We start from the raw sequence: 13,585 nt of genomic DNA, 5'->3' as shown, positions 1-13,585 counted from the left end.
GGACTTGGGGACGGTCCCGCCGCCCATCGGCCCGGGCGCCCTGCAGCGACGCTCTTTCTCCGCCGAGGGCCCTGCGCCGGGCGGGGGCGGGGGCCACGGCCCGTCCGCCCGCGCCTCCTTCCTTCCCCAGCTTCGCAGGCCCAGCCCTGCTCTTATTTGATCAAAAGCGCCCCATTCGTGGCACGCGGCGCGCAGGGTGCGCGGTGGGCGCAGCCCCCCCCCCCCGCCCCGGGAGGCCAGCCCGGCCCCGCCCCAGCCCCCTGGGGAGAGGCCGGTTCCGCCAGCCGTCGCCGCACTCCCTCCCCCTTCCCCTCTCTGTGGGAAGGAGGCAGCTGGGGCGGGGGTGGCCGCGGGAGCGTCCCGCCCGTGTGATCGTGCCGAGAGCCGGGAATTCGGGGCCATGTGGGAAAGACATTAGTGCCGGCCGCCCTGCCAGCCAGGAATGCGCCCCCCGCTCCGCGGCAGCCGCCTGCCTGGCTCAGAAGCGGTGACTCACCCGCTCCGTGTTCCCACCCCCTCGTCGTGCACCCTCCACAGCCCACCACAGGCCTGGCAGCCACCTCTCCACCTCCCAGCCTTGGCTTGGGGCTGGTCCTGTTACCTGCTTTGCCCATCCTCCCGTCTCTCCCAGCCTCTTGAATCCTGAACCAGATTGCACCTCTGGGGGAGTCCTCAGACCCCCTTCCCAGGCCTGTGTGTTCTCTGGACTCATGCTCTGGTTAGGATACTCCTTTGGGATGTGGCCTCTCTGGCTCTCTTCCTCACTCCAGAGTGACTCCCCTCTGGCTGCACACCCAGCAAAGGGCCAGGAGTACAGGGCAGGTGCACACACAAAAAAGGAGTCGATGTAACCTGTTAAGTTTGGGAAGCAGAGCACTGTATGCAGAGCACTGTTCCTCAGATTCCTCTGTGACCTTTAAGTAATAAACAATGCCATTTGCCTCCTAGGATGTGTGACCCCATATTCCCCTGACCAAGCCTTGCTTTCCTCAACCAATACAATAAGGATATTGGTACCTCCCCGCCATGTGCTAACAGGGGCGGCCTGTGTAGAAGCTTTTGCCTGTAAAGTCCTCAGCTCAGGGCCTGTTGCTGGGAGGGACTCACTCACAGTGCTGGTAGTGATGGGATTCTCATAATCACAACTGTTCAGTGAACATCTACTACGTGCCAGGCTCCAGGCTGGGTACTCTCTAGATATTACCTCACAGCACCCCTGCTTCAGCCATGGAAGGTAGGCTCTGTTAGCCTTCTTTCACAGATGAGGAAACATTGAGGCTTGTTGAGGGGAAAGCATGGACCCAGATACCCACAATCTGTAGAACGTACTCCCACACCGGGGTTCTGGTCCCAGCACCCCCAGGGCTCTCCAGAGCCCATGCAGGACCATCCCCTAGGTCTGACTCTGCCAAAGACCAGAGGGCTCCGTTAGGCAATCCCTCGCAGCCCCATCCCTATCAGATGCCTCCCAGCAACCTCCCACTTCTCCCAGTCCATCTCTCATAACTCTTTTTTTTTAAGATTTATTTATTTTTATCCATGATAGACACAGAGATTGAGAGAAAGAGAGAGGCAGAGACACAGGAGGAGGGAGAAGCAGGCTCCATGCCAGGATCCCGATGCGGGACTCGATCCCGGGACCCAGGATCGCGCTCCGGGCCAAAGGCAGGCGCCAAACCGCTGAGCCACCCAGGGATCCCCTCTCATAACTTTTAATAAGAGGTAATAGTGTCAAGCAGCGGGCATCAGCTTCATTTTTAATTATCTAATTTACATTTAATTTTCCCCACCAATGTGATGCAGTTTATGGATGTTTTACTTAGAAGCATCCATTTATGGGCTGAGAATATATTCACAAAACTAGTGGATAATGCTTCTCTTTTGGAGGCCCCTAGTTCAGAGTGGGGAACCCTAGCTGGGGCCTTAAGCTCTGAAACTTAGCAACCAACATAGTTCTTGACACTGGAATAATTAATAAGCAAATGTCCCGGAAACTTTTCGGAGTGTGCATTTCCCTTTCTAGCCCCCAGAAAGAATGATTATTTAGTGCTCTACTCTGCTGGACAGGTTACAGAAATATCTCATTTAATCCTTGCAGCAAACCTTATGAATAGGTACTATAGATAGCTATTCGGGGCACCTGGGTGGCTCAGTTTTTTTTTTTTTTTTTTTTTTTTAGATTTTTTTATTCATTTATTCATGAGACACAGAGAGAGAGTCAGAGACATACGCAGAGGCAGAAGCAGGCTCCATGCAGGGAGCCTGATGTGGGACTTGATCCCGGGTCTCCAGGATCACACCCTGGGCTGAAGGTGGCGCTAATCCGCTGAGCCACTCAGGCATCCCAATCCGCTGAGCCACCCAGGCATTCCATGGCTCAGTCTGTTAAGCTTCTGACTCTTAATTTTGGTTCAGGTCATAATCTCAGAGTCCTGATATCGAACCTTGCATCAGGGTAGGCAATGGGCGTGGAGCCTGCTTGGGATTGTTTCTCTCCCTCTCCCTTTCCCTCCGTCCCTTCCCTCATTCATGCTGCCTCTCTTTCTCTGAAATAAATACATTTTTTTTTTTTTTAAAGAGAGAGAGAGGGACACCTGGGTGGCTCAGCAGTTGAGCGTCTGCCTTTGGCCCAGGGCGTGATCCTGGGGTCCCAGGATTGAGTCTCACATCAGGGGAGCTCCCTGCATGGAGCCTGCTTCTCCCTCTGCCTGTGTCTCTGCCCCTCTCTGTGTGTCTCTCATGAATAAATAAATAAAATCTTAAATAAAATAAAAATAGAGAGAGGGAGTAGGGGAAGGGCAGAGGGAGAGAGAAATAGATAATCCCAAGCCCTACACTGAGCCTGGAGCCCAAAGTAAAGCTCAATCTCATGCTGCTGAGATCATGACCTGAGCCAAAATCAAGAGAAGGACGCTTAACCAACTGAGCCACCCAGGTGCCCTTCTCACTCTTTTTCTTAGGGGGGGGAAAAAAAGGAAATAAAAATGCCTGTCCTGCAGATGGACAAAGAGACCCAGAAAGATGAAGTGTCCTGCCCAAAGGTCACACAGTCATTGAAGGAGAGAGCTGGCATTGCCAACTTAGACTGAATGACTCAAAGCCTACTCTGCACTGTGGGATTGAGTGGCCTTTCTTGCAGACACCAGCCCCAAACTTTGGGACCTTGGGTCTATGGGGAAGTGTGCCCTATGATTCTCAGGATGTCAGTAGAGTTGGGTGACAGGGTGAGAGGGAAGGAGCAGGATTCAGTGACTCAGGTTTCATAACAGTGGACCCCTATGGTTCCCTGAGAGCTGAGTTTGGTTCCCCGAGAGCTGAGTTTGGTTCCCCAGGTTTCTCAGAGCTCAGTGGCTATGACTTCCATGGTGGATCCCATGGGTTCCAGGAGGATCCTGAAAATAGCAGGGGCACCCATGTTTCTTTGGACCAATGGGGATTGGTCCACAGATGACATTGGGCTTCCTTTAAAGCAGAGGAGATGGGACGCCTGGGTGGCTCAGCAGTTGAGCCTGCCTTCAGCCCAGGGCGTGATCCTGGAGACCCGGGATCGAGTCCCGCATGGGCTCCCTGCATGGAACCTGCTTCTCCCTCTGCCGGTGTCTCTGCCTCTCTCCCTCTCTCTCTGTATCTCTCATGAATAAATAAATAAAATCTTTAAAAAAATTTTTAAAAAGAAATAAAGCAGAGGAGATGAGAAAAAACTCTGGTTTCCAGGAGGGAAGAGAGAGGCTGAAATCCCAAATGGAGTCTGAGCCCAAGGCTGATGGAAGAAGACATAGGCCCAGGGAAAATGGGCAGTGTGGATACTCATCTTGAACCCAGCTCCTTGTGGGTACTGGGGATCCTCAGCTTAGCCTCAGCCAAGCCCTGGCTGAGAGGTGGCAAGGACCCTCCTCCCAGCCTTGGTCGAACTCAAATGGGGGTGCACTGGATGGTGCCTCCATGCTTTAGCCAGGCCCTGAGCAAATGGACAATGTAGACATTCACCTGAACTTTGAGCACACCCTGGGTGGGCAGTGCAGATCCTCAACTCAAGCCTCACCCAGAGCCTGGGTGGAGGGCAGTGTGAACTCCTCCTTGGTCCAGATCATGCTCACAGAACGGGGAACTCTTGTGAGATTTGACAGAGCCAACCCCAATCCTACTGTGGGGACATAGACCTATTTTTCACCAAATGCCTGTGGACCCCAAGAGCTCTGCTTGCCACTGCAGGACAAGAGAGGGACCCCCTGGAACAGAAAGGGCCAGTTAGCACCCCTTGGATCAACCCTACTTCTCCAGCCTCTGTATACTTGTCTAGAAAAGAGATTATAACCAACTGCATACTTCCAGGAACTGCCAGGACTATTAAATGAGATGGGGGCAGACTCTCCTCCATTCCTGAGCATCTCCTCTTTTCCTGGTAGCCTCTTCATTACACAGAAAAGGAAACCGAGACCTGGAGAGGCCAAAAGACTACCCCAAGATCACACAGCAACTTGAGGTCAAAGGTGGAAGTGGAACCCAGTTCTGGGTCTCACACAGGAGCAGGACTTCAGTTAACTCCATGGACCATTGTGCTGTGTGAGTTAAGCTGCACCTTGGCACCTGGACCAGGCTGTGTGTGAGTGTGTGTGTGTTTTGCTGGGGGTGGGGTGGGGGTGCAGCGGACAGGGTGTCAGGGGAGCTGCTGCTGACGCCTCCCTGGTATTTTTAGCCTCAAGAATGAGCTGAGCTCAGGGCTCTGAACAACCATCAGCAGTGAGGGAAATGGGAAGGTCCCCGCCACCCCTCCCTACCACCGCCAGCCTGGAGCCAGGTTTGGGTAGGGGTGGGGGGTGGGGGTAGCCTCGAAAGGGGCAGAGACCCCAGGGAGTGGGAGCAGTCAGGCCCTGGGACCCTGCACCCCCTGATCCAGGTCATCTTTCCAATGCTGCCTTGCCGTGGGGGTGCATCAGAACCCAGCCAACCTGACAAGGATAGGCACCCCCCTCTCACCCCCTGCTACCCTTGGCTTCCCCTGCTAGGAGCTCCGGGCCAGCTTTCTCCTGCGCTGCCAGGTCAGAGCTGCGAGGTTCCCATGACAACGGATGACAGCAGCAGAGGCTGCTGGCCACAGGGTCAGGGGTGAGGGGGGTGTGGATGGCAGAGCAGAGGAAGGGAGGGGGCCTAGCACAACGATGGGGGAGGGGGCTGGAGCGAAGGACCCTGAAATTACAGCTCCCTCCTGAGGCCTAACACCCCAGGAAAGGCCTAGAACTTTGATTGATTGGGGGAAGGGACTCCATTGCCCTGACTGGGGGAAGCCAGGCAAAGAAAGGGTTGGCTAAGCATTTGGTCATGTGATCATGAAGCCAGCTAAGGGGTATGATTTGGATGGAAATCCTAGCCCCTTGTCTCCTAGCCTAGCACTCTGCTGTCTCAGGGTTTGGGGCATAAGAGGTGGGGTCCGGATGTCCCCCTATCCCCATCTCCAGGAAGTAAGAGGGTTCTATAGCCCTCCAACCAGCCTGGCTTGGATTCCTCATCCTCTAATGAGTGGTCAGGGCCCCAATACTGACAGATCACTTCTTGTCAAGCCTAGCCCCCCTCCCCAATTTTCTAGCACGGGTGTGTTTTAGTTTCCTTGGATGAGACCTCTGACAGGGATCCCAGCCTCCTGCTGACCCACCACCCCAGGTGCAGGGGCAGGGGATGGTCAGGCATTTATTGGCCTCACATACCCAGGTTGGCTGAAGATTTCACTCCAGACCCTTCAAAGGCTGCCCAGGTTCCAGAACTATCACTGGCTTCCACTGTCCCCTGGACAAAACACATATTCTCATCCTGGAGCTTGGGGTTGACTCTGCAGTCCCTGGGGCTGCCTCCTGTAGGGCCTCCTGCAGGCAAGGTTTTACTTACACTCCTCCAAGAAGCCTTCTTGACGCCTCCTGTCCACGCAGATCTCTTGCTCACCAAAGGGTACAAAAAAGGCTGGAGAGTTCACAAGGCCGGTGCATGCAGGATTTCTCATTCCACCCTCCAGCATCTTTAGGAAGGGATGTTACTTGCTGATGAGTAAACTGACACCTGGAGAAGAAACGTCTTAGGGAAGGTCACATAGCCCTGGCCAGAGGCCCTTTTTTCTCTTGGGGTCCCCTCTTGGACGTCCCCCACCTGTTGGCACCTCAGTTGGGATCCTCAGGCTTAGAGCCATCACCATCTTCTTCCTCCAGCTCCTTTAACACTGAGCCAACTCTTGTCCCCCAACCCATCCAGTTATTCAGCATTACTGAGCACCTAGCAGGTGCCAACAGGACAAGCCCTTCCCCACTGGAGCTTACCTTCTAGCTGGGAAAACCAACAAGCAAACAAGAGTGTTCACCCAGCGTGGTCCCAGCAGGGCTGTGACGGGGTCACCTGGGGCCATGGGTGCACAGAGGAGGGTCCTCCAGCCAGACCTGCAGAGTCCAGGCAGACTTCACCCACAGCTCTGCCTCCCTTGGGTCCTGCCTGCCCTGGGAACTTCCTCCCAGGCCTAACCTCTCAGTCCCACTAGCTGCGGCCCCAATATGTTTAAGAGGGTGACTGGTTGAGAAAGGCTAATGCCCAGGTCCCTGACCCCAGTGTTGTATCAACCAGCAGGCTTACTCCGTATCTGCCCAGGACCAATCAACCCACTGTCTCCACCATCTCCACAGACCCCTGGGATGGATAGAGGGGTAGGCCAGACAGCAGGCCCATTAGGCTAGAGCTGGGCTAGAGCTGGCAGGTCCCTGGCACTCCTCTTTGAGCCCAACCCGCCCCCCTCCAGGTGGAACCAGCAGGAGAGCAGGAGGGAGGCAAGGGTCAAAGGCTCCCCCTTCCCAGGCTGCTGGGCCTAGCTGGGAACAGGAGAGAAAGAGGCCATAGGACTGTTGCTTAGTCCTCGGGGTTCCCAATGGCCACCAGGAAGGTAGGAGAAAATGAGAGAGGGTCTCAGTCTCAGCAACCAGAATCCTCCCACCAGTTGGACTGGGGGCTCAGAGCAGGGGTGGGGGTGAGGGGGTGTAGGAGGCAGGGCAGGCTCCTGACCCAGAGCCCAGTGCCCTTGCCAGGGATGGGGGTGGCGTCAGGGGCATGGGCACCCTCGTGATGAAGCTGGCTGCAGGGCGATTAATCTCATGAGGACTGTACATCAGCCCCCCACTCCATAGCCTCCCATGGTCAACCCCGCCTGTGCTGCCCCGGGAGTTAATCTCAGCTCCGGGGACTTCTCAGCTGCAATCACGGCTGCATTAATTCTGAGGCAGAGGGAGGCAGGAAAGAGGGAAAACAGATGGGGGGTGGATAGCCTCCTTGGGAAGGTTTCATGGTCAGCAGCTGGTGAGGAGGGGTCCCAAAAGATGGGGCCTCGGGCCCCTCCAAGGCCCTGGCCTGGATGAAGAGTGGGGGACATCCATGTCATCCCTGTCAGATCATCAGAACTCCTGAACCCCCAGCCCCTAGCCCTCGGCCACCAGCTGAGCCCCAAATGCAGTTTACAGTTTTGACAGCAGATGTCTCTGCTATTATGATTTATCAAAATGCTTAAGGTAAATAATGCACACATATTTATAGGAAAGGAAGCAGGCAGCAGAAGGTGGGAGGGATTTGAATGGGGTCAGGGGACTTCAGGGAAGAGGACTCAGAGCACCACTGCCTGTCCTCAGCCCTCCCTACTCAGACATGAGGCTTGATCCCAGCCGGGCCTCAGAGAGAACGGCAGGGGCGACATCAAGCCTGCCCAGCCTCCTGCCCCAGCCTGGTTCTTGGGGCGTCAAGGAGTGGATGGGCCCGTTTTGCTGGGCCTCTGCCAGGCCCAGGAGGCGGCCACCCGAGGGAAGCGCTGAGCCAGCCTCACACCTCAGCCACGTTTCCATGGCTTCACTGCGTCCTGGCTCCCGAGGGCTCTGTCGCCTTATCAACGGCGGGCACTGCCCTGGCCCTCACCCCGCAGTCACTCGCCCCGGGCTGCCTGTGGATCCTCCGCAGCAGAGCCACAATTTAGGCATGGCTGGTGCCCTGGGCAGGCCTCGGAGCTGGGTGAGGAGCTGGGAGCGTGGTGGGAAGTCGCCACGGAGGCAGAGGCCCCCCAATACCCAAATCCTGTCATTCTGGGGGAGGGGGCAGTGATCCTGGGCTACTCTCTCATCCTCCACACTCATTCTGCATAGGGCTGTTTCCAAATATTTCTGGGCTTAAGAACATTTGGTTAAAGAACTTGATTGGGTTTTCTGATTTGAAAAGCAATATGTATTTATTGCAACAAAAGAGTGAAAAAGCAAAGAGTCAGAAAGTGCAGAAAAGTTTAAGGAAGCAATGCTTGACCCTAATCCCACATCTGGGCATGATCACAGGAACATGTGGGGTGGGGGTGGGCGGCTCCTTCCAGCCAAGGCCTGAAGTGTAACCAGGTGTTTAAGGGCCAGTGTCTGGAACTGGAGGAACCCAGCTGTGTGACATTGTGTGTCTCTCCCCTTCTGCCTCTCTGAACCTCAACTTTCTCATTTGCAAAATGGGGTAACTAATCAGTGCCCTCCTCACGGATGATCAGGAGGGTTAAGTGAGCTGCTAAACGCAACAGACTTGCTCAAGGCCTGGCACATGGGCCACAAGCTCTATGCCTTGAGAGGCTAGAGATGTCATTAGCACCTCTAACCAAGGGTAGAGATAAAGAGTATGAAGGCTCCAGGGGACTCTTTCTAGTAAGTCTCCCCCACCCGTGAACAGCACTCCAATTAGGGTTGAAAATGCACGAGAGGGGAAAAAAATGCCCAGAAAAAGGAGATAATGTGTTTATGCAACCCACAGGAGGTTTTTCTGGTGCTGATGCCAGCCCTGCTGAACAGCTGGCCACAGCCCTGAAGCCAGGCGAAGCTACCCAGAGCCATCGGTGCAGTGATGGGGGTGGCGCAGGGACACGAAGCTTGGCCTGCTGGGGTGGGAGAGGCCATGAACGTAGTACCTGAAGAGGAGTCAGAAGGGAGAAGGCAACAGGAAACAGACATGCATCCGAACGATCGAACATCAGGACTCCGGTAGCTGGCCACCAGAGCCCCCCCAACCCCCACCGCAGCCCAGGCACTTTGCACCCAGGCCTGGAGCCCTGGAGGACCTGCACTCTCCTGTCCTGGGCCCGCCCCATTTTCACGCCCTGCTGCCTGGAATCTGAGGCAGGCCTTGTTCTCTGGCAGGAGGGGAATTTAATGCCTCTGAGGGATGGCAGGTCGATAGGGGAAGAGAGATGAAAGTGTCCGCTCTGGCAGCTGGGTCAGGGCCTCGAGGGGACAATCCTGAAGCCCCCCCCAACCCTTCATCCCCAGCCATTCTCCAAGCTGTGTGGCAGGAAGAGCCCTTAAGGGGCCCTCAGGGAAGAGGTAGACCTCTGGGGATGGGAGTCCCTGCAGGACTGTGTGACCTTGGGAGCAGCTGGGCCTCTCTGTGCCCATTACCTGCCTGCAGGGTGCCGGGGCCAAGGTCTATATTATTAACGTGCTGGTGGCTGCCTGTCCCTCCCCCACCTTGGCTGTTGTCAGCATGGCCTGCCAGCATGGGGCCATGGATGGGCTGTAGGGGGCCAGGCTGGGCTGCACAATGACCTCCATCCATCCATCTCTGGCGTCTAGGAGGGAGTGGGAGCTGCAGCTGCAATCAGGACAGGTCTAGGCACCCTTGACTGCAGCCAGGCCAAGTGGTCATCACCACCTCCCTTGTGACTATACAGGGCTGAGTCAAGCCTGGGAATGGAGGTTAAGGCCCCCAGTCAGAACCTGGCCCCTGGCCAACAGCCCTGGGTCTCTGTTGGAGATGGTGTGTGTCTTGGCACTGGGAGGGGAACTTGTTGCTCTGCAAAGCACCCTGCCAGGTGCCCCACTCCACCTCGGCATCCCTGGTCATGTTGGCCTTCTTTCCTAGAAACTGAGAGGCAAGGGTGGTTGGCCAAGGTCATCCATCTCTCTCGCTCTCTCAATCTCTCTCTCTCTCTCTCACACACACACACACACACACACACACACACACACACACAGTGACCGAGAAGTGAAGAGGACCCATGTGTTCAGACTCCCAGGTCCCCTTTCCTTTTCATGGAAGCAGACAGTCCTCCCAAAGCAGCCTGGTGCCAGGGGTGGAGGCCAGAAGCCCGAGCTTCTAATCAGACCCTTGCTACCATCTTGCTCTGTGACTTGGGCATGTCACATACTCCCTCTGGGCTTCAGTTTTACATCTGTAAAATAGTAATAATTCCGATCCTGATGATTTTCTGAAATCAAAGAAGTGAACTTAAGCAACAACCTGAAGTCACTCCAGGCTGAAGGCAACCTCCAGCTAGTCTTGGACCAAAGGCAAGTATCCATGCATAGAGTCTCGATCCTGGCCCACAAACACCTGGTACACTCCGAGAGCTGTGCTGCTTCCTCCTTCTGATACCACAAGACCACAGCAAGCTCAGAGCAGAGGGTCAAAGGCCCGTTTGGAGCGCTGAGTCAGGCTCAGGGCAGGAGACAGGGGCCCCGGGGCGGGTGGGGGTGTCCAGGCACTAAGGGACCAGGTCAGGCTGAGCCCTGCTGCTCTGGAGGGGAGGGGGCGCCTGGCAGGCGCTGGGCAGGCTGGGGTGGGGAGAGGCCTTTGGCGGCCACAGAGAACAAAGAGGCTGGGGTTGCCAGGATATTTTGTGGAGCTGAAGCTGGTGGTAGGGCTGGGAGAGGGGCCGTGGCAGCCGTGGGAACTGCGCCTGCTGCCCCCACGCCAGCTCCCACACCCAGACCGGGCCTCGGGACCAGGCTGCGGTTAAGGGGGACTGCCAGGGACCCCACTCTGTCCTTAAGAGTTGCATGCTGTCAGGGTAGAGACCCAGGAAAAGCTGCACACAGAGCCACACATGGCACATAGTGTCAGTATCACCAAGATGATTGCAGGGTTATGCTGACACACAATGTCACCAGCACATACCCAGGGTTGTGTGAGGGGTGTCACAGGGTCACAGAATGGTCACCAGCCGGCCTCATACACTCACACAGAATCCCTGGTGTCAGTCTCAGGGCCACACTCATGATGGTCACAATGTCACAAACCACACAGAAGCACCCAGTGTCTCTCACGGGGTCATGTGTGCCATACAACATGTGTGGCATCTCTAATGTCACACAGAGTTGCCCAATGTGACACATTCAGTTATACAACCTGGCCTCACACTGAGTCTGCTACAGGATTGCATAGCATCATAGGTTTACACGTGCAAGGTCACAGAATATCCCAAAGTATGGCTACCGACATCATACATTAACCTAGGGCCATAGGAGGTCTCTCACGTAGCCTACCACACAGTCATAGACCTATTTTCCTGTCACACATAGCCACACTGTTGCACAAGGCCTCATATTGTTGTCAGGGCCTTGAAATCGGTCTGTCTCTCATATCACACACACACACACACACACACACACACACACACACACAGGGTGCTGCATGGAGGCTGGGTTTGTCTCCAGCCCTGTGTGTACCCCTAACCACCCCTACCATCCAGGTGAGGGAAAGGAGAGCCTCGGCTGAAGCTCTCAGGTCACCAGGAGGTCAGACTCCCAAATGTAGCAGAGGGGAACGGAGGGCGCCCGGAGGGAGGGGAATTGGGCATACAACTCTACAGGGAGCCTGCCTCTAAGTACTTCTCTGTCAGCAGGAGAGCAGCAGGGGAGCAGCAGGGGTGAGCTGGCAACAGAAGACACAGAGGTGCAGAATACAGGGAGAGACACAGAGATGCGAGAGATGCAGAGACTCAGAGATGTGGAAGGATGACAGGATACAGAGACACAGGAGACTCTGAGATCGATAGAGAACATTAAGAGAGAGATTCAGAGCCAGGGAGCCAGACAGAAATGGTTAGAGATAGACATGCTGGAGCAGGGCCTGGACAGGGCTGGAGCCTGCTCGGGGCTAGCCCACCGTAGGGGGAAGGGAGGGAAAGGTGAGGTGGCCAGGGCTTTAGGGAGGACCCATATCATGGGGAGAAGGTGCGGGACATCTTGGGGAGATTTAGGTGAACAGCTTTAAAATAGTAACAGCAGCTTGCCATTGGACCAAAGGCTTAGGGTGAACCAGGCCCTCCCCAGAATGATCTCATTTCATCCTCCAGCAACTTTATGGAAGATGATTATTGTGCCCGTTTCCCAGATGCGGTAACTGAGGTCTCATCACATGTTCAGCCCACAGCCATCTCCACCCCTGCTCTACCTGGACCGCCTCCAGGCAGAGGGGCTGGCCTACCATTTCCACAAGCAGAGTACAGAGGACAAATGGAAAGGGGTGAGGGGCTTCAAGCTTAGGGCTTCTGTGTTGAGGGATAGGCCCAGGAGCCATAGCTGGGCTGTGGGCTGGCACACTAAAAAGGTACAGGCTGGCTGAGTCACAGCAACCCCCTCCGGGCTGGCACTGGAGCCATCCACCCCACACCTGTAGGCATGCCAATGAGGGCTGGCCGAGGCCATCTGCAGCCTGTGTACTGCCAGCAGCAGCGTGGGGGCAGGCAGGGGCCTCCTGCCTGGGTGCCCCCTGCCGGCTGGGCTTGCCACCCTGATGCCCCCGAGGAGGTCTCTCCCTGCCCACTCAAGGATCTGAAGGGGCTGCAGTCTGCCTTGTGCAGGGGCTGAGGGTGCCCCTGGCTGCAACACCTCCCCCCACCCCCCACTGGACGCCCCCCTTCGGCAGAGCCGCCTGGAGAGATCACAGGCAGCCACATGAAAGGGAATTTTTCCCAGGCAGAGCTGGAGTTGAAAGCTGCCTCCCACCACCCCCGCCTGCCCCCGCTGTGCCAGGCCAGGCTGCTGAGCTCCTGGTGCTCTAAGGGAGCTTGTGACACCGGGAAGGGGCTGAGGGTCAGAGCCCCCACCTGATATGGGTTGCTTTTTCTCCTCCCCAGGAACAGTGGCAGAGGCAGCCCATCTTCCCCCAGCTCCTGCCCCTCATCGCCAAAGCCCTCACCCACCTGAATCGAGGCCCCAACACTGTCAGGAAGTCCTTCCTCAAGTCTAGCCTCCATTGCAGCCAGGCTCAAAGCAGCTGGGTGGGAAGAAAGTCTGGCGGGCAAGTGGATGATGGGTCTCATCCTGTAGGCCGGCCTCTGTGATATGCAGGGGTGGGGCCAAGCAGCTGTCACCCCTTCCTGTTCACGCCGCCTTGGTCCAGACCATGTGGCTATGTGGTGATTTCCCCAGACATCTGGCCTCTGAGGTCGCAGAGGAGCTTGCACTAACCAACCTTCTGGGGGTAGGGAAGGCCGCACGAGAACCAAAGCCACGGCTACCCTCTGGCTTCGGTCTAGCAGCTCTTAGGCCTGAAGAGGGGCATGTGGGGTATTTCTGTGTGCATTCTGGGCACAGGCGGGTCCCCACAAATCTGGGTTAGACCTGCTCCCTGGGGATCACCTCGGTGGTGGGGGAGCAAGGGATCCCTGCAAGCAAGCGAGCAAGAACAGGCAGCTCGGGTTCTACCTCAGGATGCCAGCTGCCCTGCACTGGCAGGGCGCTGACAAGGTAGCTCAACAGAGAAGGTGGCCCCAGGTGAGCAGAGGTCCCTGGAGGTCTGGGTTCTGAGGCAAAGGGTATACTTAGGC

The 13,585-nt window shown here is 56.2% G+C and overlaps 2 protein-coding genes across 2 annotated transcripts in view; one reads left to right on the top strand and one right to left on the bottom strand.

The window, feature by feature from the left end:
* PSD2 (pleckstrin and Sec7 domain containing 2) overlaps positions 1-13,095 on the bottom strand; it is a 143,199-nt gene extending 130,104 nt beyond the window's left edge. The window contains exons 1-2 of the mRNA XM_077897410.1: positions 12,959-13,095; positions 5,881-6,048 (exon numbers count right to left, since the gene is read on the bottom strand). The gene's annotated coding sequence lies outside the window, so the exon portion shown is untranslated. The remainder of the gene's footprint in view (positions 1-5,880; positions 6,049-12,958) is intronic.
* STING1 (stimulator of interferon response cGAMP interactor 1) overlaps positions 8,871-13,585 on the top strand; it is a 160,236-nt gene continuing 155,521 nt past the window's right edge. Inside the window, exon 1 of the mRNA XM_077897431.1 lies at positions 8,871-8,880. The gene's annotated coding sequence lies outside the window, so the exon portion shown is untranslated. The remainder of the gene's footprint in view (positions 8,881-13,585) is intronic.

This window comes from Canis aureus, chromosome 5, assembly GCF_053574225.1.
Source record: "Canis aureus isolate CA01 chromosome 5, VMU_Caureus_v.1.0, whole genome shotgun sequence".
NCBI lineage: Eukaryota > Metazoa > Chordata > Mammalia > Carnivora > Canidae > Canis > Canis aureus.
The sequence above is the reverse complement of the archived record's forward strand: the minus strand, read 5'-3'. Positions and strand labels throughout refer to the sequence as shown.